The sequence below is a fragment of the Nyctereutes procyonoides genome, unplaced genomic scaffold (genome assembly GCF_905146905.1).
Source record: "Nyctereutes procyonoides isolate TBG_1078 unplaced genomic scaffold, NYPRO_anot_genome, whole genome shotgun sequence".
NCBI classification, from domain to species: domain Eukaryota; kingdom Metazoa; phylum Chordata; class Mammalia; order Carnivora; family Canidae; genus Nyctereutes; species Nyctereutes procyonoides.
This window is the reverse complement of record NW_026575120.1, coordinates 11,481,788-11,507,608: the sequence shown is the minus strand read 5'-3', so window position 1 is coordinate 11,507,608 and position 25,821 is coordinate 11,481,788. Positions and strand designations below refer to the sequence as shown.

The window sequence follows — 25,821 nt, the reverse complement described above, 5'->3', positions numbered from 1 at the left end:
TCTTTCTGGTTTCCAGATGAGGAGATTGACACTCATGAAGTTTGAGTAACTTGTTCAGGCACATAAGATGTAAGAGACCAAGTCAGAATTTAATTCTCATTTTCCCTTCCAAAGATTGTGCTCAGTCTAGCATTTAGTACTGCTTCACAAATGACATTATTGATTTTACTATGCCTTTAGTCTGTTCCTATAAAGCAATACCAGTGAGAGAAAATTCTGTTAGCTTTTAGCTTGGGAGATGGAAAGGGATCTAGTACCCATGCTTGCTGTCTTGATAGTCTCTCTGTACCCGAGCTCACACTGTGCAAGCCTGTCCTGGTAAAATGTTAACACTACACACTATTTCATTTAAAAGCTGTACTAGATTTGATATCGGAGAGTGAAACAAAGTAAAAAAAAGAAAAGAAAAAGAGGAAGAAAAAACTAAGTCAATGTAATAATAGAGAAATCTAAGATTTTTTTCTAGAATATAATTAATCTTACCCAGTGTAACTAGAAGTGAAGAGTCCAAAGTGCAGGTTGTTGATGCCAAATATTTTCTCTGAACTGCTTTCAGATGAGCCACTATTTTGCCTAAAAAAAAAAAATCTATGTATGTATATAAGGGAGTGGTAGATACACATGCATTTGCCCATAGAAACATATGTATAATGAAGAAAGAATTTTAATTTTATTTCTTTCATCCCCAGGATCTCTTTCCAGTTACTTACATAAAATAGATTTTAATTAAGGGGACTCTCTATAGAGGGACTGCATGATTCAAATAAGGACAAAAATCCATAGAGACGCCTTAGCAATTCAGGGTTATATGCTGGCAATAGTTATAAAAACAATTTTTCCAACTAGCTAGCTGCTGTTCTGAAACTTTCTGGTCAAGCTACATCTATTATGATATCTAATTATACATCTACTTTGTATATGTTAATATGCCCATACAAAATAAGATGGAGTAGAAATAGGTCTTTTGTAGGATGATTATAGTTATATCCTTCCAGATGTAAAGGGAACCTTTTTGTAATTCTGGTGTTTAATTTGAAATTTCACAATCAAGCTGATCCCTCCTTACTTTAGGCTAAAACCTTATTTTGTGCCTACTTATTGTATAATTTTCCTCCAAGTTAAGAAAATGCCATAAAAAGCAATTTTTATATAAATTATTTGGGTAGTGAGTTATCAATATGTAAAATAAATCAGACTACACTATGCTAAAATTTGTAGAATTCATGTTAACTGGCTTCTATCCCAGTTGAGGAAATTGAGTACAGTCTCAATAATATGTCACCCAACCACATCTATCTTTTTTAATGTTGAACTTATTTCCTGTTAGCACTCACTTTTCTGGTGATTTTACCAAGCCTCATGGCTTGATATATTATATATTTGCTACCAGCACCAAGTTTATAATTCCAGGCTGTACCTCTTCCTTTTATTCCAGACTCAATATGTCCACCTGGTATCTTCTTTTTGATATATACTACTTGAGTATTTCCAATATGGAGGCCTCAACCTTTCCACCAAAGACTGCTCCTCTTTCATCTCCCCATTTTATTGAATGGCAATTGATTCTTTTAGTTTCTTGGGCCAAAAAATGTGGAGTCATTTCCGATGCTTTGATCTTTCTGTCTCTCTCATCAGCAAATACTGTTAGCTCTATCTTCAGAATAGATATAAATAGTCATAACTTCTTAGCACATCCACTGCTCCTACCCTTGTCCTTGTCAATGTCATTTATCATATGAATAGTTTCAGTACTGTCCTAATACACCTCCCTACTTCCGCCTTTGTCTTTCTAAAGTATATTTTTGACACAACAACCTGAGTGATTGGGTGAAGCCCCAAGTAAGCTTATATCCTACCTCTAAGCAAAGCCCTCCAAAGGCCTTCCCTTCCACCCAGAGTAAAGGCCAAAGTGCCACATAGGCATAGGGTGTGTCCCCATCTTCTCATAGTGTCTGCCCTGCACACACAGACACACACACACACACACACACTCATACAGCTCTCCTTACTAACCTCTTCTACTGACTCTGTTATTTACACTTTTACTTACTCTGCCCTGGTCTCAACGGGTTCTTGCAGTGAGTTCTTCAAATGTGCCAGGCAGCCCCTCTATTACAGACATTTGCTTCATCTTGGAACATTGTCCTCTTAGTGTTCATGTGGTTAGCTCCCTTGTTGTTTTCAAATTAATGTCACTTTCTCAGCGAGGACTTCTCTGACCACTCTCTTTAAAACTGCAATCCCAGTTCCGCTTCTTGCTTTACTTGCCTGAGTAGAGTGAAAACTCTATCGAAGCGAAGCAAAGATGGTTCCTATTTTGTTCAGTAATGTATACACAGTACAAAGGACATGCAGGACATACAGCATGTGCTCAGTAAGTAACTGAATAAGTGAATGAATAAATGCTTTGTTAATTTCTAACAATCAATCAGTATATCAAAGCTTTGGGAAAATATCTGAGCAAGATGTCCTCACTTATCCTATGTATCTGGAAAATCATAACCCAATAGGAAATGTTTTTTAGACATGAGTTATTATTACTTTATTAGTGACATCTTGGTTGTTTAGTGATTTAAAGCATACGATACTACATAAATAGTTTTTTTTTCCATTAATGAAGTGCCAGAGTCACTTCAGAAGCTAATGCCACTCTGGCCCAAATGAATTTTGTGGTTCCTGTCTTTTTTTTTTTTTTTAAGATTTTATTTATTTATTCATGAGAGAGACAGAGAGAGAGAGAGAGAGGCAGAGACATAGGCAGAGAGAGAAGCAGGCTCCATGCAGGGAGCCTGATGCAGGACTCGATCCCAGGATTCCAGGATCACACCCTGGGCCGAAGGCAGGCACTCAACCACTGAGCCACCCAGGCATCTCAGGTTCCTGTCTTTGAAAGGAAATGACCAGGAATGACCTCATTTAATAGTTACAGTTTAAAATGATGATGCAGATGGTGGGTGGTGGGATGAGGTGGTGGGTATCTCATTGACATTCTCAGTTGTAGATTTGGAGAATTTTAACTGGTATTTTTTAAAAAGTATGTTTAGGTCTAATAAAGGATGCTTACAGAAATCTACTCAACGTTTCCCTAAGGCCACTCAAACCCTAACCTCCATGTAAACCATCTATTCATGTGACTTTTATGAATGTATGATGTCACAGCATTTATGTAAGCAGTTGACTTATTTATAAATATAGGAACTTATTTATTATTTATGAATAAGTTGTGAGATCTCTTATTTACGTACGGAGTATGCTCTATATTTCTTGGAACTTGTCATAGGAGTGGCCACTCAGTATGCAAATGATAGCTGATTTTTTTGAAAGCTAACCAAGTAAAGACTGTATTTACTTAAGAAAAGGATGTTGATTCTTTGTCTGTATGAACACAATGTAAAATGTCTCCTTAATTTTATCAATTCAGTGCAACATTGCATTAGTGCTATCCATTTTTCAGCATCAATTCCTAGCAGGCCTTCTGACTGTTGAACTTTTCTCTGAGCAGCAGTATGTGCAAGGGGATGCTTAATAAATGCCATTAGACAATGGTTGCCTGTGTTTAATATTTATTGAGCACCTATAGGGACCTTGAGACCTTGGTCCAGGATGAAAAGCTTTAAAAAAGCCTGTACTTAATTAAGAAAAACATGGTCCCTGCTCCCAAGAAGCTTATCTGCTAAAGCAGACAACACTGATGTGGGTGCACAGAGAAAATTAATTTTTTTAGCTAAGTGCAGAAAACAACAACCACTTTTATGAAATTGCAGGATTTATCTTCTTCTCTTTTAAACTTTTTTTTTTTTTTTTTTTTTTTTTTTTTTTTTTTGTGAGGGCCTCATGTTAAATGTCTGGCAAAGAATGAAGGTAGAGGAGCCTGGAACAAGGACAAAAGGATGAGGCATGAAGAAAGGGGGCGCTAACAGATGGCGAGGCAGTAGGCTGTATAGCCTGAGGGAAGGAGCAGTTGGGGAAGAAATAGAATTTCCGTAGGTGGCTGCTGTGTTTTCTATATTTTTTTAATAATTATAATGTACCATCATCATCATGATTAATTAATATTTAAGTTCCGGTTGCAAAGAAGACCAAATACAAATGAATCAGACATGCATGCTAAAAAGCACAGCTGTGATAGAGGGCAGGATTGGCATGGATTTAGAACATATCACAGTCTATTAGAAATGGTTTCATAATGCTTCTGTGTTCCTGGTGCCAGACATTGGAGAACTGAGAATCAACTGGGAAATAATCACAAACTGTAGTTCTGCTTACATTTCCATTGTAAAAACTAATATTTTTTTTTACCTCACTTTCATTCCATCTCTTTAATATAATAGGGTCAGTACAGGAAAGATTTGGTTATGCATGGAAGACACATCTAGTTGTATCATCAAAATGTTTGTTTTATGCAGGGAAATTTTGATTACATCAAGAGAAGAATTTTAATTCTCAGTTAACATGTTCTGAAAGTTATCTTTGCCATATTAATTGGTATTCGATATGTAACTAGCATGTGATGTTCCTGGTTTCTCAGCTTAGGATAACAGTGGATCGAGGAGACGAGACCAAGAGACAAAACCCAAAGGAAAAGCTGGAAGTCAAGTCTGGGAGCACACTAAACAGTGTTCACCCCCAAATCACAGTGAAGACTGAGGCAGAGACGAACAGGGTTAGTCAAAAACAAGGAAAATATCAAGATAGAGATGGTGGGAACCAGTAAATGAGGCAAAAACCCAGGAAATATTCTTGAAACCAAGGATTTCTGGTCAGGGCCAGGTTTAGATTAAAACCGTAAAAGGCATCACAGTGCCTCTAATGCACACACACACACCTCACAGTCTCACACTGAAATAATTAAAGGCAGTACTATTTGAATAAAGTTAAAGGAAGGCTATAGACGCAGCTAACCTGGTCTCCTTCTCGCGACTCACAGCCACTGGTCTTGGGGCACAATGGCAACTCTTAAGGAAAAACTGATTGCACCAGTTGCAGAAGAGGCCGCGATCCCAAACAATAAGATCACTGTAGTGGGTGTTGGACAAGTTGGTATGGCATGTGCCATCAGCATTCTGGGAAAATCTCTGGCTGATGAACTTGCCCTTGTGGATGTTTTAGAAGATAAAGGAGAAATGATGGATCTATAGCAGGGGAGCTTATTTCTACAGACACCTAAAATTGTGGCAGATAAAGATTACTCTGTGACTGCCAATTCTAAGATTGTGGTGGTGACTGCAGGAGTCCGCCAGCAGGAGGGAGAGAGCTGCCTCAATCTGGTGCAGAGGAATGTTAATGTCTTCAAATTCATTATTCCTCAGATAGTCAAGTACAGTCCTGATTGTATCATAATCGTGGTTTCCAACTCAGTGGATATTCTTACATATGTTACCTGGAAACTAAATGGACTACCCAAGCACCGTGTGATTGGAAGTGGGTGTAATCTGGATTCTGCTAGATTTCACTATTTTATGGCTGAAAAACTTGGCATTCATCCCAGCAGCTGCCATGGATGGATTTTGGGAGAACATGGCGACTCAAGTGTGGCTGTGTGGAGTTGAGTGAATGTGGCAGGTGTTTCTCTTCAGGAACTGAATCCAGAAATGGGAACAGACAACGACAGTGAAAATTGGAAGGAAGTGCATAAGATGGTGGTTGAAAGTGCCTATGAAGTCATCAAGCTAAAAGGATATTCCAACTGGGCTATTGGATTAAGTGTGGCTGATCTCATTGAATCCATGTTGAAAAATCTCTCCAGGATTCATCCAGTGTCAACAATGGTGAAGGGCATGTATGGTATTGAGAACGAAGTCTTCCTGAGTCTTCCATGTATCCTGAATGCTCAGAGCTTAACCAGTGTGATCAATTAGAAGCTGAAGGGTGATGAAGTTACCCAGCTCAAGAAAAGTGCAGATACCTTGTGGGATATCCAGAAAGACCTAAAAGATCTGTGACTTCTGGCTTCTAGGCTGTAGAAATTTAAAGCCATAATGTGATTAACTGTGAACCTTTAGTTTTTCATCCATATACATGGATCACGGTTTGCTTTTATCTTCCTAAATATGTGAATCTGGGCTCACAGGATCAAAGCCCATGCTTGGTTTAATGCTTGCAATATGAGCCTTGAACAAATAAAATTAATTATTGTAGTGTAAAAAAAAAAGGGAAGGCTATAGATTCAAGAATATAAAATAAATTGACAAGATGCCTTTGTCATAAAACTTCTTTTGATTGACAAAAGTCCTTTTGCTCCGTGCTTCCCTTCTTGGTGGCTGTTCTTTATTTCCAATCACTTTATTTTGTAGACAAATTCTTCCCTATAGTAAGGTCTCTTCAGAAGCCACTAATAGGATCTTTTACCTGATTCATCCAAACAGATGCGATTGTCCTCTCTCTGACCCCTTTTAACTTTTTGTTTAAATCCTTCGTATGACATTTATTATATCCTGTTGTGCATTGCTGTTATGTTTGTATTTGTCTCATTCCTCTTAAAAGGCCATATGCACCATCCATGATGCCTCCTACTTGTGTCTTATTTTATCCTCCTGGTAATCTTTAGGCGCCATTATAGGTAAAATCCTTTTCTCTTACTAATAATCTATAGAATAGGACTAATCAGATGATTTGGATAAATTAAGGAGAGAGAGACAAAAATAAACATTCATGTGTTAATGTTGATACTTAAGCAAATATTTCACTGTAGAAATTTGTAATTTTGCTCTTTTGAAGAGAATGCATTCACTTCACGAAGATGAAATACAATTCCGTTTGAATTTCACATGCATCCTAGAACTGTCTTTCAAATTTACTTTTTATCCTGTGATAAATCTACATTCTGGATCTGTTTGTTCACTCTCATTTTAGGCCATATTGCCGACACGAGCTGCAGTCAGCTAAAAATATTTATTAGGCTTTTAATTTGTGTTCATCACTAAGAGGTAGACAGAAATGAATCAGACACAAGTCTTCCTTCTGGAAACTTCCTAATATCATGGGGGTTCAGGTCCCCTCAAGGTAAGAGATAAAAGTACCATGAAAGTTATAAGAGGGGTGGGGAAAGAAGGTAGAGGAGTATTTGCCTTTGGGTCTTGAAGGATGAGTACAATTTTAATGAGAGACTGGGGTGAAAAACAGTCCATCGAAGAAATTGCAGCTGTCACAGGAAACAGGCCATCACATTTGTCTCCCAGGCAGAAACACACCTACAAATGTCCAGGAAGATGCCTGCTGTCCAAAAACATACCCAGGGTCTTTTCTCTATGGAAAGTGGATTATAAACCATTTCTTCATAGACTTCATTCTCCTATAAAGTGGGAACCTGAAGTGTTAGCTGAACCCATGACAACAGAGTAATTAAAACCCTTAGAGGAAAAAAAAAATAGTGCAAGATAATTCCAGTAAAGTGACACAATCATTGTCTCTATTCTTTCCACCTTTCAGCCTTGGACTGGTAAAGATGTAGATTTATATTTCTTTATGGTGGGAAGGGATGGGGGTTGTTGAGAACAATAAGCAATAAAAAGCTATTCTGTGTTGCCCTGGGAGGTCCCTGCTCAGTAGTTAGTAGCACATGGCTGGCACTTGAGATGGAAAGTTTGGGGCGTTAACCAGAGTGCACTAAAGCTTGTAGGAAAGGCTCCCTTGGGGAATTAGATAATTTTAGTGGGACAATGAAGTTGCATGGGCTGTGAAGGGCTAAACAAAACCTTTACCACAGGTCCCAGGGAATGGGAAGAACATTGGGGGAAGTTTGGTTGGGAAGCATACTACACAGCATCACTTATTCTGGTATCCTCTGAGGCTTCTCCCTTACATCCTGGTCTGCCTGAGGCTATGCCAAGCACCTCCACTCAGCAGCTTGTCCAGAGGGCCCTATGCTCCCTGTCTGGAGTCCCAGCTCTTGGTGTTTGCTGTTGAGGTTCTGGCTGAGACCTCTGTTGTCACAGCTACTCAAGGCTTCAAGCTGCCAGAGCACCTCCCTTGGTGGAGTTAACACCCTTCTCCTGGAGACAGGCCCTCCCTGTGTTCTCAGTTGAGAATTAAGAAACTGGTGAACAATTCTGGGGCCACGGATTGATTAAGGAGAGGTAAATGGGACCTGCAGGAACTCCCTTCCCTCTTTTCTCAAGGAAAGAGACTGAAGATCATCTCTCATACAGAGTGCATTGTTGATGTCATAATGTAAGAACACCATTGATGGCGATGATGATAATCATAATAAAGCCTTACAGCACCTGTATGTTCCAGGCATCATTTAAAGTGTATTATATAAATTAGGTCAATGATCCACTGGGAAGAAACCATGTGTCAGATAAAGCCTTACAAAACTGCCTTTGTAGCTCCTACGGAAGAGACTGGCTAGATGCTCAAAACCAAAAATATTTCCTCCTCATGGGCACTCAGGAAAATTCCGTTTTCTGGACTTCTTGAAAATAAGCAGGAGCTTTCGGGCCAATGGAAAGAGGGTGAAAGCATTTTACCTCACTCCCTAGCATTTCACAAATGTAACAAGCAGTTCTTGACATTCTTCTCTCTTCGATGGTAGGCTACAGAGGATCTAGCGGAAGACTCCAAGGAGACCCTAACAGTCTTTCACATCTGAGGTTTTGTGAGCAAATTCAGGCCATAAAGAATTATTTGTGCCACTATTTCCTGATTTTTTCTCAGGATGGCACAGAGTTAGTAGATGCCTTCTATGCATAAGAGAGAAGTTAATTCATTACATTCATGGATGCCTCAGGTTATTAGGTCTGAAGTTTTTCCTGGACTCTGAACAAGGCTGCCCCTGGGTGCTGCTGCTGCCATAGAGTAGCAAGAATCTGGATCCCTGAGTCATTACTTGGCAGGGAATTGCCAGGGACTCGCAACTTAACTTCACAGAGGGAGAAATAAGCTATTTTGGGGTATACTCACTAAGATTTGAGACTTTACATTTTACCACAGGACAGTCCTTATCCTGGGTAATTCCTTCTCTAACCAGCTTTACCGGGAGGAACCTCTCTCCCTTCTTCTTTGATGTCAAGACATTAAAGTATTTGTTGTGAGATGACCATTTGTGTAATTCTCCTGTTCTGTCATCGCAGTACAGCACGCATTCTTCGTCCCTGCTCTTCTTTAGGGACATCATCATATCAGGAACAGGATGGCTTAGACTGGCTTGAAGTATGAGGTGTCTACGTAGACGATAAGAGAAAATCTGTTCTAAACAGAAGATAAGCTAAAAAGACAAAGCTAAATGCCTCAGAAAGAAAACCTAGAGAGGAATACTTGCATTCCTTTGAGAGAAGGGAAGGTTCAGAATTGTACCTATTTTTCCAAGACTGAATTTTTTTCAATTGTTTTAATGGTGGTGGGAAACAGGGTGAGATTGTTATGACTCTCATACATAGGCTAGCTTAAAGACTAACTCCGAAAGGACGTGAAGTTTATGGTTTGAATCTGGTGCGGGCTGGGGAGAATAATGTAGACTGCAGTGTTTTATAAACCCATCAGCATCCTAACATTACATTAGGACTCTTTACGTTAGCAGGGAAGGCAATGAAGAGAGGAGAGGTCGGTGTACCATATCTTCCAGAAGCTGATTCAAAGTCCTCTCTTCTCTTGGAGAGAAGTTAGGCTAAAGATCTCTAAAGTTTCCTATAGGTTTAAAACTCTGATAGTAAGAAACAGAAAAGATACTGGCAATGCTTGTACAGCATTTACCTGTGATCTGATCCCCTCAAGCCCTGCAGAGGGACTGAACAAGGCAACATTTAATGAAAGACTAGGCATTCTCTCATCTGCTTTTACAAGGCTTGCAGAGTAGGTGGCTGTGGGGGCTGGAAGGCAACCCTGCTATGCAAAGGGAAGAGGATAACTGCCTCACTGGTCCGTGTGTTCCCAACTAAATGAGATTCCACCTGAGCAGAACTCTATTTTATATTCTTTCTTTGCCCCATCCCCATACTTATCCAGTAGTACCTAGGAAAGTTCTCAGCATTGAATAGGTGCTGAGATTGATTAATTGATTTCCGCAGGTAACAGGCTGCATGCCCTCATTATGTGTGACTCATATTTATGAACTATTAGAAAAATAATAACTAGTTGTATTTTTGAAGACTAACATGAGTCTTGGCACTCTTGATTTAAAGACATTTATACAAAACTTCATTATGAAGACAGTCTTTATTGTGGGAGCAATCATGCACTACTTAAAGCCTCCAAGTTATAATAACAAGAACATTAAGTTTATAGCGTAGATATTAAAATATTTGAATTTTTTTAATAAAGCAAAGTGGTAAACACTTTTGGGTTTAACTCTTTCCTTCTTCATCTCCTCTACTTCATTTGAATAAACCATTCCTGAGGTTGTTTGTCCACAATATTTTCCCTTTAGTACTAAGCGCCCAGATAGGGAGCATATCACAATTTCAGACTCATATAGTACCCCTATGGTATCATCCATATCTAGAGATTTAATACAAATAGTATTTGCTGAAATAAAGGTGGATTTTCAATCACATACATTTATTGAATACCTAGTAGTTTTCAGGAAGTGGACCAAATACTTTTGGTCATGAGAAAATTGGAGGAAATAGGAAATTCATACCAAGACACAGGAACAATAAGGGGAAAGAGGATTGCTAGTTCTTACAGAAAGAGAAATAATGCAATATTTGTTTTATACATTAATCCACTAGAAGAGTCAGCTCTCTTTGATCTGGCATAAAATAAATCCTAATTTCAGTTCTAAAGGACCCTTCCATCTGTTAATTTCTCAATTAAGGTATATGGACTGGTTAATTGAGTCAATTAAAGAACACAGACCTCGGGGTTCTTGGCATCAGAGTCGGCCTTGTTGTACAGAAGCTGACATCATTCATTTCAATAACACAGAATGTTCCCAGTCCCTGTTAGCCACCCAAGCCTCGAGCAGTGCTACTCAAAGTGTGGTTAGGGGATGGCCATGGGCGATGGGCCATAAAGAAGTGAGAGTCAGCACTAATCAAGTATTTAGAAACTTACAGCAATTTTCACAGTAATTTTATGCATGTTGAATCTCATGATAATTTAAAAGTTGGAATTCTATTTTAGATATTGTTTCAATTTCATTTTTGTACTAATTGATTTTTAGTGTAGCTTATAAAAGTATTTGGATACAGTCTATAAAATGAGTCTTTGACCATAGATTGCTCAAGAATTGGCATGGGAAACATCATCTTGTATGCAAGAATATGCTCTAGGACTAGACTACCTGCCCACATACCATCGTTTTCATCACTGTGTGATACTACGCAAATTGCTTAACCACTCTGTGCTTCACTTTCATCATTTTATTCTGGGGATAACATTAGTATTACCACCTAGGATAGTTGTGAGAATATAAAGCACTTCAAACAGAATCTGCCATATCATGAAGGATCATATTATCCTCAGATATAAAAGGACAAGGCTGCAGTATGACAGCATAGCCATGATAAGAACTGAGAAGGAAAGAATCTAAGAAATAATTTCTGTTAGCCCACTGGATCCTGCCTTGATTCTCTCCAGAAATAGCCATCTTGATATGCTGAGAGGGTTTAACTGTTCAGAAAGTATATCATAAGAGTCTAATAGTGTCATTACAGCCTGTCTTATACCAGCTTGTCAAGGGTTGGTTAACAAGGCTGTACAAAACCTAACTAGGCCTGAGGTACACTTATGCAAATGACTATTTCTAGCCCTATCTAATTCGTGTGTTTCCTCCTACTGATTCAGATAGATGAACCACATATCATGGGCAGATGTGTTTAGTTTTTTACACTTTTTTTCTCAGTCAAGAGCCATCTCTTCATTCACTTATCTTAAGCTACTCTATGAAGTAATTTAAGTGAATGTGGGATGTATTTTATTCCTATGGCCTTGCCCCCAGATTTTCCTTCTTCTGCTACTATTCAAGACCAATTACAGTACCATTCTCTAATGTACCTCTTTAATAGTAGGACATTCAATCGAGAATTAAAATCTTATGCAACTCGGGGAGGGGAGGGGAAACTAAGGTAAAGCTAAGGTTTTACTGCAGGCCTTTTAATTTTTTGTTATGCATGTAGTTTCTGAATTTCCAGAATGACAGAAGTAATCGTTTATATGTTTAAGTGATATGTTTGGGTCATGGCTTTTTTCCTTTTCATTTCTGTGTTATGGGGAAAGTCACTGAAATTGGAGCTTCAGTGTTCTCATTGCTAAATGATAATGATTCTAAATCACATGGCATTTGTGATTAACTACTAATAGCCACCTTGTAATGAGAGAAAATCTATATATTCCATGAAGTATGTGAATTATATATAACACTTAAATTATATATAGATATAAATCCAAACAATGACTTAGGAAGATAGGCATGATTATGCTCCAATTTATGGAGAAACTTGAATTTAAAGAGCATTAATAATTTGTTCTGGTTAATGTAACTAGTGAGGAGCAGAGCTGGGATATGAATAGAGAGCTCAGATGGGGAACCCATATTGTTGCCCTTATAACATCGAGTTAATAGAAGTGCATGCATTTTTTAAACCAAGTTTTTAATACATATCTGGCATTCTCATCATTCATTCCCACTTTTGAATACTCCAACCCCATCCATAGCAGGTCAGTAGTGTGAACTTCAAAGGCATCTAACAATTATTTTCAATTAGTTTAGTAAGCAAGAGGAGATGACTCTAAGCTGCTGTTTTTGGAGGCAGCCAGAACAGTGTGCCATTTTAGTCTCTGATACCAATTGCTTTTCCTACAGGCATCTTCACTGGTGGACCAGTTGCCAAAGCAGATCTGTCCTTCAGAGGCTTGCTTTTGCCCACACTCTCTGGGCTCACTTGATAAAGAGGCTGACTCTGAGCCATACTTAAGCTTTTGCTTCATGGGCTGTGTTCTGGAGTTGGCTCACAAACTGACCCTCTAGGGGAGAGGGAGGGAAGTGACAATAAAGGGAGAGTTATGGACTGTGAAGCCTTGCCCGACAGGCTGCCTTTCCCAGAATTAGTAGGAAAGCTAAAATGGATGTTGCGAGAGGGCAAGTGTCTGGTATTGCAGCTCTTGTTGGGCTCTCTCATTGGTAAGACTCCTTAATGGCTGAGCTTGGAAGGAATGCATGATAGCTGTGCCCAGAGATAGCACACATTGAGTGTGATTAGGATAATGTTTTCTTCATTGCTTAAGCAATAGAAGATCTGGGCAAATGCATCAGGCTTTCATCTCAGGCACAGGGCAGCAGGAAGAGTCCAGACAGCTAGAAAATGGCAGTCCCTCTGATCCAGATATAATTGAGTTGTTTAGCTTACAGAAAATAGGAAACAGGAAAAAAATGCATAGATAACCTCCTCTTATAAAAAATATCTCTCCAAAACCTTGGAGTGATATATATAGAAATCATGGGGAAAGCATGGATCTATAGAGGACTCATGGGAAACGGATGGTATTGTGGTATAAATGATAGAAAGTCTAATTCCTTTCCAGATCTGACTCTCAATTTCTGTGTCATATTAGCAAAGTCATTATCCTGCACTGTACCTCAATTTTTTCATCTGTGAACTGGAGCTAAGACACCTAATCTATCAGAGACATTTTGTAAGGATCAAATACATTAATGGATCTAAAAGTGTTTGGAAATGTAACTACCTATTATTGCATTCATATTAGGTATTTGATGGTGAGTACATTCATTTCTAATTGTGTGAAATAGAAAATATGGGAGAAAATGTCAGAAAACCTGTGTGTGTATTATGTCAGGAGTTTAAAAATAAGCTCTCAAAACTTACAATTACATTTTTGTTTGTTTTGATTTTTTACCTGTTCAGTTTCTCTTAAAAAATGCTAATTACAGACAATGCTTTCTACAAAATCAGATATTCTCTACCTGTATTTTAGAATTCAGTGCGCTTCCCAAGAAAATCAAGACTTTTTCTAAGACTTTTCTAAAGATCAATAAATCCTAGATTCTACTTTATGTTTACCTTATCTGCTGGTGGAGGAATAGTCAAGAAACAATGCAAGTGTCAATTTTGATACACACACACACACACACACACACACACACACACACACACACTTCTCTGATAATATAAAACCTTCCAAATATGTGCGTCAAGACTAAGTGGGGTGAAGAAAACTTTACCCTGTGTTTGTTTTTTACTGTAGGTTAACACCAACTGTATTCATACTTACTTGATCTTTCACATAACTTAAATTTAATTTTGGATTTCTCTTCTTGGAGGTTTTTATCCTTTGCAAACACATTTGAATTAAGAGCATCATATAACTATTTTTACAATATTATAATAAGCATATTTTTTTTTCCAAAAGGAAATAACACCAAAGAGTCACAGTCACTTAAATTCTATGGATTTGGTATAATGTTGGTCTCTTTACTTCTAGTCACTATGATGATTAATTTTATGTATCAACATGACTGGGCCACAGAGTACTCAGATATTTGGTCAAATATTTCTGAAGGGTATTTTTGGGTGATATTAGCATTTAAATTGGGGGTCTGAGTAAAACTGGTATCCTCTTCAATGTGGGTGGGACTCATAAATCAGGTGAACACCTGAATAGAACAAGAAGGCTCACCTTTCCCCAAGTAGTCAAATAAGTTCTTCTCATTTTCTAGGCTGCTAGCCTTCTAAGTGTAACTAAACCATCAATTCTCCTGGTTCTTTTTCTTTTTTTTTTTCTAAATATATTTATATTTATTTATTTATTTTTATTTATAAATTTATTTTTTATTGGTGTTCAATTTACCAACAATAGAATAACCCCTAGTGCTCATCCCATCAAGTGCCCCCCTCAGTGCCCATCACCCAGTCACCCTCACCCCCCCCCCACCTCCCTTTCCCCCACCCCTAGTTCATTTCCCAGAGTTAGGAATCTCTCATGTTCTGTCTCCCTTTCTGATATTTCCCACTCATTTTTTCTCCATTCCCCTTTATTCCCTTTCACTATTTTTTATATTCCCCAAATGAATGAGACCATAAAATGTTTGTCCTTCTCTGATTGACTTATTTCACTCAACATAATACCCTCCAGTTCCATCCACGTCGAAACAAATGGTGGGTATTTATCGTTTCTAATGGCTGAGTAATATTCCATTATATACATAGATCAATGGAACAGAATAGAGAATCCAGAAGTGGACCCTCAACTTTATGGTCAACTAATATTCGATAAAGGAGGAAAGACTATCCACTGGAAAAAAAGTCTCTTCAATAAATGGTGCTGGGAAAATTAGACATCCACATGCAGAAGAATGAAACTAGGCCACTCTCTTGCACCATACACAAATATAAACTCAAAATGGATGAAAGATCTAAATGTGAGACAAGATTCCATCAAAATCCTAGAGGAGAACACAAGGAACACCCTTTTTGAACTTGGCCACAGTAACTTCTTGCAAGATACATCCATAAAGGCAAGGGAAACAAAAGCAAAAATGAACTATTGGGACTTCATCAAGATAAGAAGCTTTTGTACAACAAAAGATACCGTCAACAAAACTAAAAGACAACCTACAGAATGAGAGAAGATATTTGCAAATGACCTATCAGATAAAGGGCTAGTATCCAAGATCTATAAAGAACTTATTAAACTCAACAGCAAAGAAACAAACAATCCAATCATGGAATGGGCAAAAGACATGAAGAGAAATCTCACAGAGGAAGACATAGACATGGCCAACAAGCACATGAGAAAATGCTCCGCATCACTTGCCATCAGGGAAATACAAATCAAAACCACAATGAGACACCACCTCACACCAGTGAGAATAGGGAAAATTAACAAGGCAGGAAACCACAAATGTTGGAGAGGATGTGGAGAAAGGGGAACCCTCTTGCACTGTTGGTGGGAATGTGAACTGGTGCAGCCACTCTGGAAAACTGTGTGGAGGTTCCTCAAAGAGTTAAAAATAGAACTGCCCTACCACCCACCAATTGCACTGCTGGGGATTTACCCCAAAGATACAGATGCAATGAAACGCCGGGACACCTGCACCCCGATGTTTATAGCAGCAATGTCCACAATAGCTAAACTGTGGAAGGAGCCTCGGTGTCCATCAAAAGATGAACTCTCCTGGTTCTTAAGCTTGCCAATTCACCTCGCAAGTCTTGGGATTTGCCAGCTTGTATAGTCACGTAAGCCAGTGAGCCAATTTCTTATAATAAATCAAATCTCCTTCTCCTCTCTTTTCTCATTCTCTCTGTGCATCTGTATACACACACACACATACAGATGCACACACACATACATATATAATACATGCATATATTCTATTGGTTCTATTTCTCTGCAAAACTCTAACATAGTCTGTCACATTTTGTACTTTTAAATTCCTTATAAGAAATGGTTGGTCATTCCTCAATATTCCATCTTTTTTTTCTGTGCTGATTTTCCAGGTTAAATGAAACAAGGAAGTTACCATGTATGCATATGTGTATGTAAGCAGTTCTTGTACAGAAAATTTTTGCCAATGTAAGAGGTCTTTATCATATTTAAACTCACACTTCTTTTTTATGTTCACCTAAAATATGCCTGCTCCTTATTTCTTTTCCTTCACTTTTGATCTGTAATTCTTTTCTTGGATAGTGTGCTGATGTTTTCCATCGATGATACGTTACAAGATTGATGGCCTCAAAACTTCAACTTCAGCTTTTCCTTCTTTTGCAAGTTAGGATTGAGTTTGGGTCAACTCTGGGTCAGCAAGATATTAGGTTAGTCTTTTCAGATTGTGTTTAGATCCATATATCAAGACCACACTAAAATTGAGATGGCTTCCCTTGACTGCCCTCTCAAACCAGTTGACCTTTTAAGATTCTTTTTCCAGTGAGGTTTCCTCTTTGCATTCTGTCTATACAGTTTATGTTCAAAGTGCTGCAGGAAAATCCTGTCCTAGAATCTCAAAGCCCCACACATATTTAAGTTTATTTCTTTTTCATTCCAGAAGACAGAGCACCCCCCAAATAATTTGGGGGCAATTAGGTAGTGCTGTGTTAGAAATAACACCATGCTAGGAGTCAAACCATCCTTTAGGTGCTGGATTCCTAACTTTGGATCCACGTAATTTTCAATAAATCACTTAGCCTCCCTAATTGGAGAAAGCACTGTCTCCCTCACAGGAATTGAGGAACAGATGATACAGGATTTGGAAAATTAAATTGTAAGCTATCAATTAATAACAAAATGTTTTAAATTTGTCTTCATTTTCTAAATAAATGATACTTGATCTGTGCTCCCACTTCTCATTTTCATGTTAAATCAAAATGAACATCTCCTGTATGCTTGGTGTTGGAGAATGAATGGACATACTGAAACCTCTCAAGTATATCTGCTTTAGTTATTTTCCAAAGTCTTTCTGTATGTGAGAATGGATGATGTAATTTCATTGGAATTTGTGGTGGAAATATGACCTGGTCGCTTATGCCAAAGCTTCTCGTGATTTCTCCTTTTCCAATGTCTCTCACTGGGACTGGTTTCATCTCAGGGCTGTTCTTGGTGATAAACTGATCCCCACAGAGAGGTCCTAAGTCTTCATAGAATAGATGAGGTATATGACATTTGGAAAGGTAAGACATATAAAGTAAAGCTGCAAGAGTATAAATAATTTGACTTAGATGTGCTAAACTTAGAAAGCACTGGAATAATAGACAAAATGGGTAAAAAGGGAAGAATGATGGGAGATCTTGAGATTTGAGTTCTAATCCTCATCTACATCATGAAATAGCAGTGGAATTTTATGGATATCTTTTAGCTCAGGTTCAGAGTTTTCCTTGGTCACAAAAAAAAAAAAAATCGACTAGAAAAACCCTTAAGAAGTTTCCTAGCACTAACCTGTCTGACTCTGCTCTTGTCAAGCTTCTGGTTCCTAGTACTACCCCCATGCTTTCTATTTACAGGAAGTAACGATAAGCCAGCTTCCTCTTGGTCTCTAATATCCCAGCTTCCAGCTAAGTTTATGTGAGAACTAAAAGAACTGTCCCCTGCAGCATGTTATAATATATTCACTAATCATTCATAACAAAAAAATATGGTGTCCACCTTAACAAAGCTTATTCTATTGCCATCTTTTAAAAGTTCATTGGTTCTGGTCCAGGAATCGGTCTATTCAGATGTAAATTAGGTCCTATTGATAATAAAAATATAATTATTAAGGGGCATCTTGGGGGCTCAGTGGTTGAGCATCTGCCTTTGGCTGAGGTCGTGATCCTGGGGTCCTGGGATCGAGTCCTGTATCAGGCCCCCAACAGGGAGCCTGCTTCTCCCTCTGCCTATGTCTCTGCCTCTCTCTGTGTCTCTCATAAATAAATAAATAAAATATTTAAAAAATATGGTTATTAATATCAATAATAACTTGCAGTTTTTAAGTGCTTATTATACTCAGCACTTTACATAGCCACCCTGCTGAAACTCCACAATGTTATAAAATAAATAATATGTTGGCAATGAGGGCTCTGAAGTTCAACAACACAGTCAAATCACACAGATCATAAGCAGTAAGATTGGGAAATAGATCTCATTCTAGATGGCTGTCTGCATGGATTACCCTGTGATCAAATAATCATTTAAATCCAACACTGACATTCCCATGAAAGCTGATGTGTTAATGTTTTCTTCTTGATGCCTTGTGCATCTTTAGGAGAGTCACTCAGATTTAGTTATCTTCCATTTCTGTCCCTCTGAAATAGGGACACTACAGTTTATGTGAAGCTCATGGGGTTCTGTGGATTCTGAATGGATTTCCAATTATCTTTTAGAAGTGATTTTAAATATCTTTGAACATCAAATGGCAGAAAAGAGATATGATTTCAACTACACTCAGGGTGATGCTGCATGAACAGAAGATGCTCAATAATTTTCAATGCCTGACAATTAAAAAATAAATTAATGCAAGAAGATGATCAGAGGCATTAATTCAATCCTATTGAAGGATCCTATGCTAGATCCATTCATGGTTTTAGCATTTTCCACCTTAGAGATGAGCCATCCTCTTAAGGAAAAGGGGTCATTTCCAAAAGAAGAGGAAATTAAAAAGAAGACTACTAAATATTCCCTTTAATCATTCAAACCCTTTTTGTCAGACATCTGTGCTCTGTGTTTGGAATGTATTCTCTTTCCCTACTCACAGATTCTCACTTGCCTTTAAAAATTCTCTTGCAATCCTTTTTTAACACAAGAGTATTTTTGCTTTATTGCAAAGAAATGGGCAATTTCTTGATAAATTTACTAAGAATGTATCAATACTATTTTCACTGAATATATATCAGTTCATTATCACTGTGTGTGTGTGTGTGTGTGTATGTTGAATATACATATCCCAAGACTTATTTTGGATTACAGGACAAAACATGATTTGATTTTAGTCAATATGATGGCTGGAGACACATTATATTTATCTGTTTGATCCTTTATGTATAGATTGCATTTCTCAAACCACTGCAGGTGGCTTCAAGTGGGTAGATGTGAGTCATCATAGCCTTAGTCTTTAGCTCCAGGATCCATTGGCTTAATTTCTTGAACCAGCCTATCCAGTCCCTTCTTTTCTTTACGTGGTAGTTCATAGATGTGGTTGCTCATTAGAACCTCAGAGGATTCTAGTGACAGTTTCATGCCAGAACAACTGAATCTGAATCCCAGAGGGTAGGACCCAGAAATCAGCAGTTTTTTGAAACGCTCCCTAGATGATTCTACAGTATAGCTAGGGTTGAGAAGCATGCATTGCTGTTTTCAGTGATGATCTGTTCAGAAGTATTCTCCACCCAGTGGTTTTTATCTTCCTAACTCTGTAATCCCACTCCTGCCCTCTGTAGTAGGATCTGTTACTCTCAGCTGATACATTAGTTGACTTTGGAATTTATTGGTGTCATTCTATGGATCATCTCTTTCTGATGTCTAGCCTTACTTTAACAATCACCATGCCAGATAAGGGCTCTGTCCCCTCTGTATTATGGTTATTTATTAAGCTACAAACAATAGATGCTTGGACTTACATTTCTTTACTTTTTTAATCACGCATGGTATTAATTGTCTATTATTTAAAGCTGCTTGTTCTACTTATTTAGACAGTGATTGTGTATGTCTTCCCTGAAGGAATAGGTCACAAAATACTTTAATATCATACAACATTCCGCTCAAATCATTCCTCATTCCTGCTATTCAGTGTGTAACAAGATGCATACCAACTTAATTTTCCCTTGAAGTGATTTTCTCAATTAATAAATTTCCCAACAGTGAAGGACTATTTATTACTGCCTATACCTCTTTTTATTCCATTGTTCCAATGTTCTGGCACTGATGGTTTACCATCTTAACCATCTCTGCCACTAGGTTTATCTGGTCTTCATGCAATCAGAACCTCCAACAATTCACAATGCCCAATTCCAGCAGGCTAACCCCTTTCCCAGTCCCTTGGAAATCCTAGATATAAATATTTATATGAATATATTCAGTTAAGTTTTCATGTTTATAAGAATCAAGGCCTTTGAGGACAGTTGCTAGAACTTTATAAACAATCTCAATACATATTTAATGAATGAATGAAGTCGATGAGCACTACCCAGTATAAGTCAATCAGCAAGCAAAAGCCTCAGACATTATTCATCATAATGCTCATAAAAGTCGTGTTGGGATTTCTGAAGAATAGGAACAAGATATCATTATTTCCTTTGCTTTCTTTCCAAATTCATATTATCTTCTTATCCAGTAAGTCAAGAAGATGCTGACTCAGGACCTTTCAGGGAGAAGCAGTTCCTGCTGGCCAAATTGGGTGAAACAGGGTCACGTGCTCACCTGGAACCCCTGCCTCCTACATAGACTAGTTACAATAATCAAAGCTGCTGTGACACGTAAGCAACAAATTAGACATCAAGACCATGGCTCAGTGAACAGAAGCAGATATTCACCCTCAAATGTGTAAATCCATTTAGCTGTAATATCTAGCTGCCTCGGCTATAGTTAAGTCCCTGACACATTAAAAGGATGCCCGACAGGTATGCCTGTTTCCCTTTGGGGAGAAGATAAGATAGGGGCAGGTGGGAAAGATAAGGAACTGGAGGAGGGGAAATTGAATCCTTTGGGATTTCATTTACAAGCTGTTTAGTAAAAAATTTAACATGTGCACATGCTGTGCTGAGTGGCATTATCTTCCATTTGTGTTCAGCATCTGGCCATTCTCTGTCCCCTCTGCTGGCCATCTCCCATCCTCACTGCTGTCTGACTTCGATGGGAAATAACCATCTTCCTTCTCAAAGACCCGTTAAAAATCGGTAATGCAAGGGAGCAGTCAGGCGAGCCTGCCGGCCACTCATTCCTTATGAATCATCTGGCAATTTTTTAGTTTGACAATTGCACCTCATATATTTTAATATTGGTTTTGAAAGAAGAAAGCGGAGAACTTCTATTTCTTTACAGCTCCCTGTAATTTCAACTTGCTCTTTACTTATGTATGAAGTCGACTTGGGTGGAAAGGTTAGAGGCAGATGAATTTCTAGTTTCAGAGCCTAGGAAAGGCCAATAAAATGTGCAATAATCTTAATGCTAAGGTTTCATGGAGCTGAAAGTATGTTTTATATTCATGGATGACACTCCTTGAAAATGATGACAGAGATGTCGTATTTTTAAGGATTTTTTTTTCTTTGATTTTCTTTCTATATTCTAACACCTGCTTAAAATTTCTTAGACAAGTATAAAAAATAAACCAAAACAAACAAGAACCTATCACAAAATAAGAGGTTTTCTAATACTTTCAGATCCAACAAGATCCACGTTTGTTTGATTTTAATCTTTTTTTGGTCCAATCAGAAAAGAGCTGACTACTTTTCCAACCCTAAATATTTACCAGACTCTTCCTACCTATAAATTCTGCTTTCTTTAAATTTTATCCATGACTCTGCTTTTTATTGACTGCTATGCACAATTAAAGGGTTAGATTAGAAACAGTGGTAGACACAATAAAGGATTAGATATCTCTGCTGCCATAGTTAAAAATAAAACATCATATAACAAGATTTGCTCATTTAAGTTCCTAGACTTACCCTGATAATGGGATGAAACTTTGATACCCCTTCTTTTCTTCCTACTGTCCTCTGGTAAAATAGAGGACCATAAATATCCATAATATAGAGGACCATAAATATCCATAAAATTGCAGGGAGGAAGTGAGGGTGGTGGGGCATGGGGGCGGCTCAGTGAGGCCTGCAGCTATGCCCACAGAATAAGAAAGGAGGGAAAGAAAGGGAAGGGAAAAAGTAAAGAGACAAGATATATTTTCCAAGATGAATTTTGGGAACCACTAGAGCATATCTAACCCAAAATTTCTGTTCTATTTTATTCTAGAGGTTCACATTATATTTAGTACCAACAATTGTATTTATCATGACAGTACAAAGCATCAAAATAATAGCATATTTTTATGGAGATTCACACTTTTCAAAATACACTCACTTACATTATTTTAACAACACCCTTGAATAATAGAATTCTATAGGTAGGAGGGTCTTCCTATACCATTACCTCTAAGATAGTTTCCAAAATTATGATCTAATCTTTAATTTTGGAGAATTTACTATAATATAAGACAAACAATTCCATTCTTTTTTTTTTCTTTATAATGAAAAAGCACTTGTCTGTTTCTGAAAGTTTAGAAGTTACAGGCCAAATAATAGAAGTAAAATCACTTTTAAGTTTACCACCATGAATTAAATGCTATTAATGTTTTTGCTATACTCACGTGCTATCTTTCATGTATGCAAATGTGATTAGTTGGCAATGTATTATTACTGTTATCCATGTATAACTATATAACTACTACTTGTACTATACTTGTTGATCTATGAGGTCAAAGTTGATCCCTGGGTAGGGCCTGGTTATTGAATGGCAGCAAGGCACCAAGAGAGAGGGGGTGAGAACTAGGGATAAGAGGAGAAGGCAGGGGTGGGGGGCAAGAACTGTGGCAGTCAAGAGATGCAATGCAGTGTAAGCTCCTCTCTGTAACTATACTGCCCCACCCCCACACACATGCTGTTATCTTCAGGGAATTCAGTAAAAACACATAAATTGCTTGATGTAAGTGGACATTTTATGGAAACTGATAAAAGGATGGAACATTTTACCTGGGGTGATGAAGCCTGAAAATGACATCATCCATAAATTAGTGCAGGAGTGCTTGAGCCCTTGGGAATGAACAGAAATTTAGGGGAATAGTTTTGCAGGTCCATAAATCATTCTAAAGAGTAGAGATCAAGGTTTAACTAGTTCTCTCAGAGCCAGTGTGATCCGGGATGACCTTGGAGTAATATACGGAATTATGATATGACTTTATAAAATATTGTTCCAATGATCTTATATTTTGGATTTTGTCTTTCACTTTTGTACAGTATTATTTATCTTGCAATTACACGTTATTTATAATTTTTAGAGTGTGTTGCATCTGATATACTTTTTTACCCTCTTTATAGTCTTTATTTAAATTCTAGTTACTTAATATACAGTATAATATTAGTTTTGGGTATAGAAGTTAGTGATTTAACACTTCTATATATTACCTGATGCTCATCACAGCAGGTGCACTCCTTTTCCCATCACCTATTTTACCGATCTCTCCACCTATCTCCCCTCTGGTAAGCATCAGTGTCCTCGCTATAGTTAAGAGTCTGTTTCTTGGTTTCTCTCTCTCTCTCTCTCTTTTCCCTCTTGCTCATTTTTTTTTCTTCTTAAATTCCATGTATGAGTGAAATCACATGGTGATTTGTCTTTCTCTAACTTATTTTGCTTAGCATTAAACTTTCTAGCTCCAGTCATGTTGTTGCAAGTCGCAAGATTTCATTCTTTTTTATGGCTGAGTAATATTCAATTTCACACACACCTGCACACACATACACACACACACCATATATACATACCATCTCTTCTTTATTTATTCATCAGTTGATGAACACTTGGCCTGTTTCCATAATTTGGCTATTATAGGTAATGCTGCTATAAACATCAGGGTGCATGTATCCCTTCCAATTAGTATTTTTGTATTCTTTGTGTAAATACCTAGTAGTGCAACTGCTGGATCATAGGGTAATTTTATTGTTAACTTTTTTTGAGGAACCTCCATACTGTTTTTCACAGTTGTTGCACTGGTTTGCATTCCCACCAACAGTGTAGGAGGATTCTCCTTTCTCCCCATTCTTGTCAGCATCTGTTGTTTCTTGTGTTGTTGATTTTACCCATTTTCACAGGTAGGATTTGATTATCTCACTGTAGTTTTGATTTGTACTTCCCTGATGATGAGTGATGTTGAATTTCTTTTTATGTTTCTATTAGTCATCTGGATGTCTTCGTGGAAAATTTTCTATTTATGTCTTCTTCCAAATTTTTAATTGGAATATTTGCTTTTTGGGTGTTGAGTTGCATCAGTTCTTTATATATTTTGGATATTAACTCTTCATCAGATATATCCTTCACAAATATCTTCTCCCACTCCATAGGTTGCCTTTTAGTTTTGTTGATTGTTTCCTTTGCTGTGCAGAGGCTTTTTATTTTGATGAATAAAAATAGTTTATTTTTATCATTATTCAATATATATTTTATATTATTCAATAGTTTATTTTTGCTTTTGTTTCCCTTGCTTCCAGAATCTTATCTAGAAAGAAGGTGTTATGGTTGATGCCAAAGAGGTTACTGCTTCTGTTCTCCTCTAGGATTTTTATGTTTTCAGGTCGCATATTTAGGTCTTTCATCCATTTTGAACTTATTTTTGTGTATGGTATAAGAAAATGGTCCAGTTTTCCCAAACCATTTGTTGAAGAAACTGTCTTTTTCCCATTGAAGATTCTTTTCTGCTGTGCTGAAGATTAATTGACTATAGAGTTGTGGATTAATTTCTGGGTTTTCTATTCTGTTCTGTTTGATCTCTGTGTTTATTTTTATGCCAATACCATACTGTTTTAATCACTAAAGCTTTGTAATATAACTTGATGTCAGGAATTGTGATGTCTTCAGCTCCACGTTTCTTTTCAAGATTGCTTTGGGTATTTGGCATCTCTTGTGGTTCCATACAAATATAAGGATTATTTATTCTAGCTCTGTGAAAAACATTCCATTCATATTCTGATAGAGATTGCATTAAATGTGTAAATTGCTTTAGGTAGTATAGGCATCCTAACAATATTTGTTCTTCCAATCCATGAGCATGGAATGCTTTTCTGTTTCTTTGTGTCATCCTCAATTTCTTTCATTAGTGTTTTATAGTTTTCAGAGTACAGGTATTTCACCTTTTTAGTTAGGTTTATTCCTAGCTATCTTACCGTTTTTTGATGTAGTTGTAAATTGTATTTATTCCTTAATTTTTCTTTCTGCTGCTTCTTTATTGGTATAGAACTGCAACAGAATTCTGAACATTGATTTTGTATCCTGCAACTTTACTGAATTTATCAGTTCTGGCAGTTTTATGGTGGAGTCTTTTGGGTTTTCTGTATAAAGTATCATGGTATCATGTCATCTGCAAATAGTTTGACATACTTTACATAAGTATATATAAGTTTATAGATGGGGCAGCCCCGGTGGCTCAGCGGTTTAGCGCGCCTTCAGCCCAGGGTGTGATCCTGGAGACCCAGGATTGAGTCCCACGTCAGGCTCCCTGCATGGAGCCTGCTTATCCCTCTGCCTGTGTCTCTGCCTCTCTCTCTCTTTCTCTCTCTGTGTCTCTCATAATAATAAATAAATAAATCTTTAAAAAAAGTTTTATAGATGTATATATGTACATGTCACTGACATGTGCTCATTTGCTCATTTTTACCATTTCAAATAATGTAATTGGTACTTATGTATATAAAATACAAA

The 25,821-nt window shown here is 37.5% G+C and overlaps 1 pseudogene; it reads left to right on the top strand.

Moving 5' to 3' along the window:
• The first annotated feature begins 4,946 nt into the window (after positions 1 to 4,946).
• LOC129515981 (L-lactate dehydrogenase B chain-like) lies at positions 4,947 to 5,966 on the top strand (annotated as a pseudogene).
• The last annotated feature ends 19,855 nt before the right edge of the window (positions 5,967 to 25,821 follow it).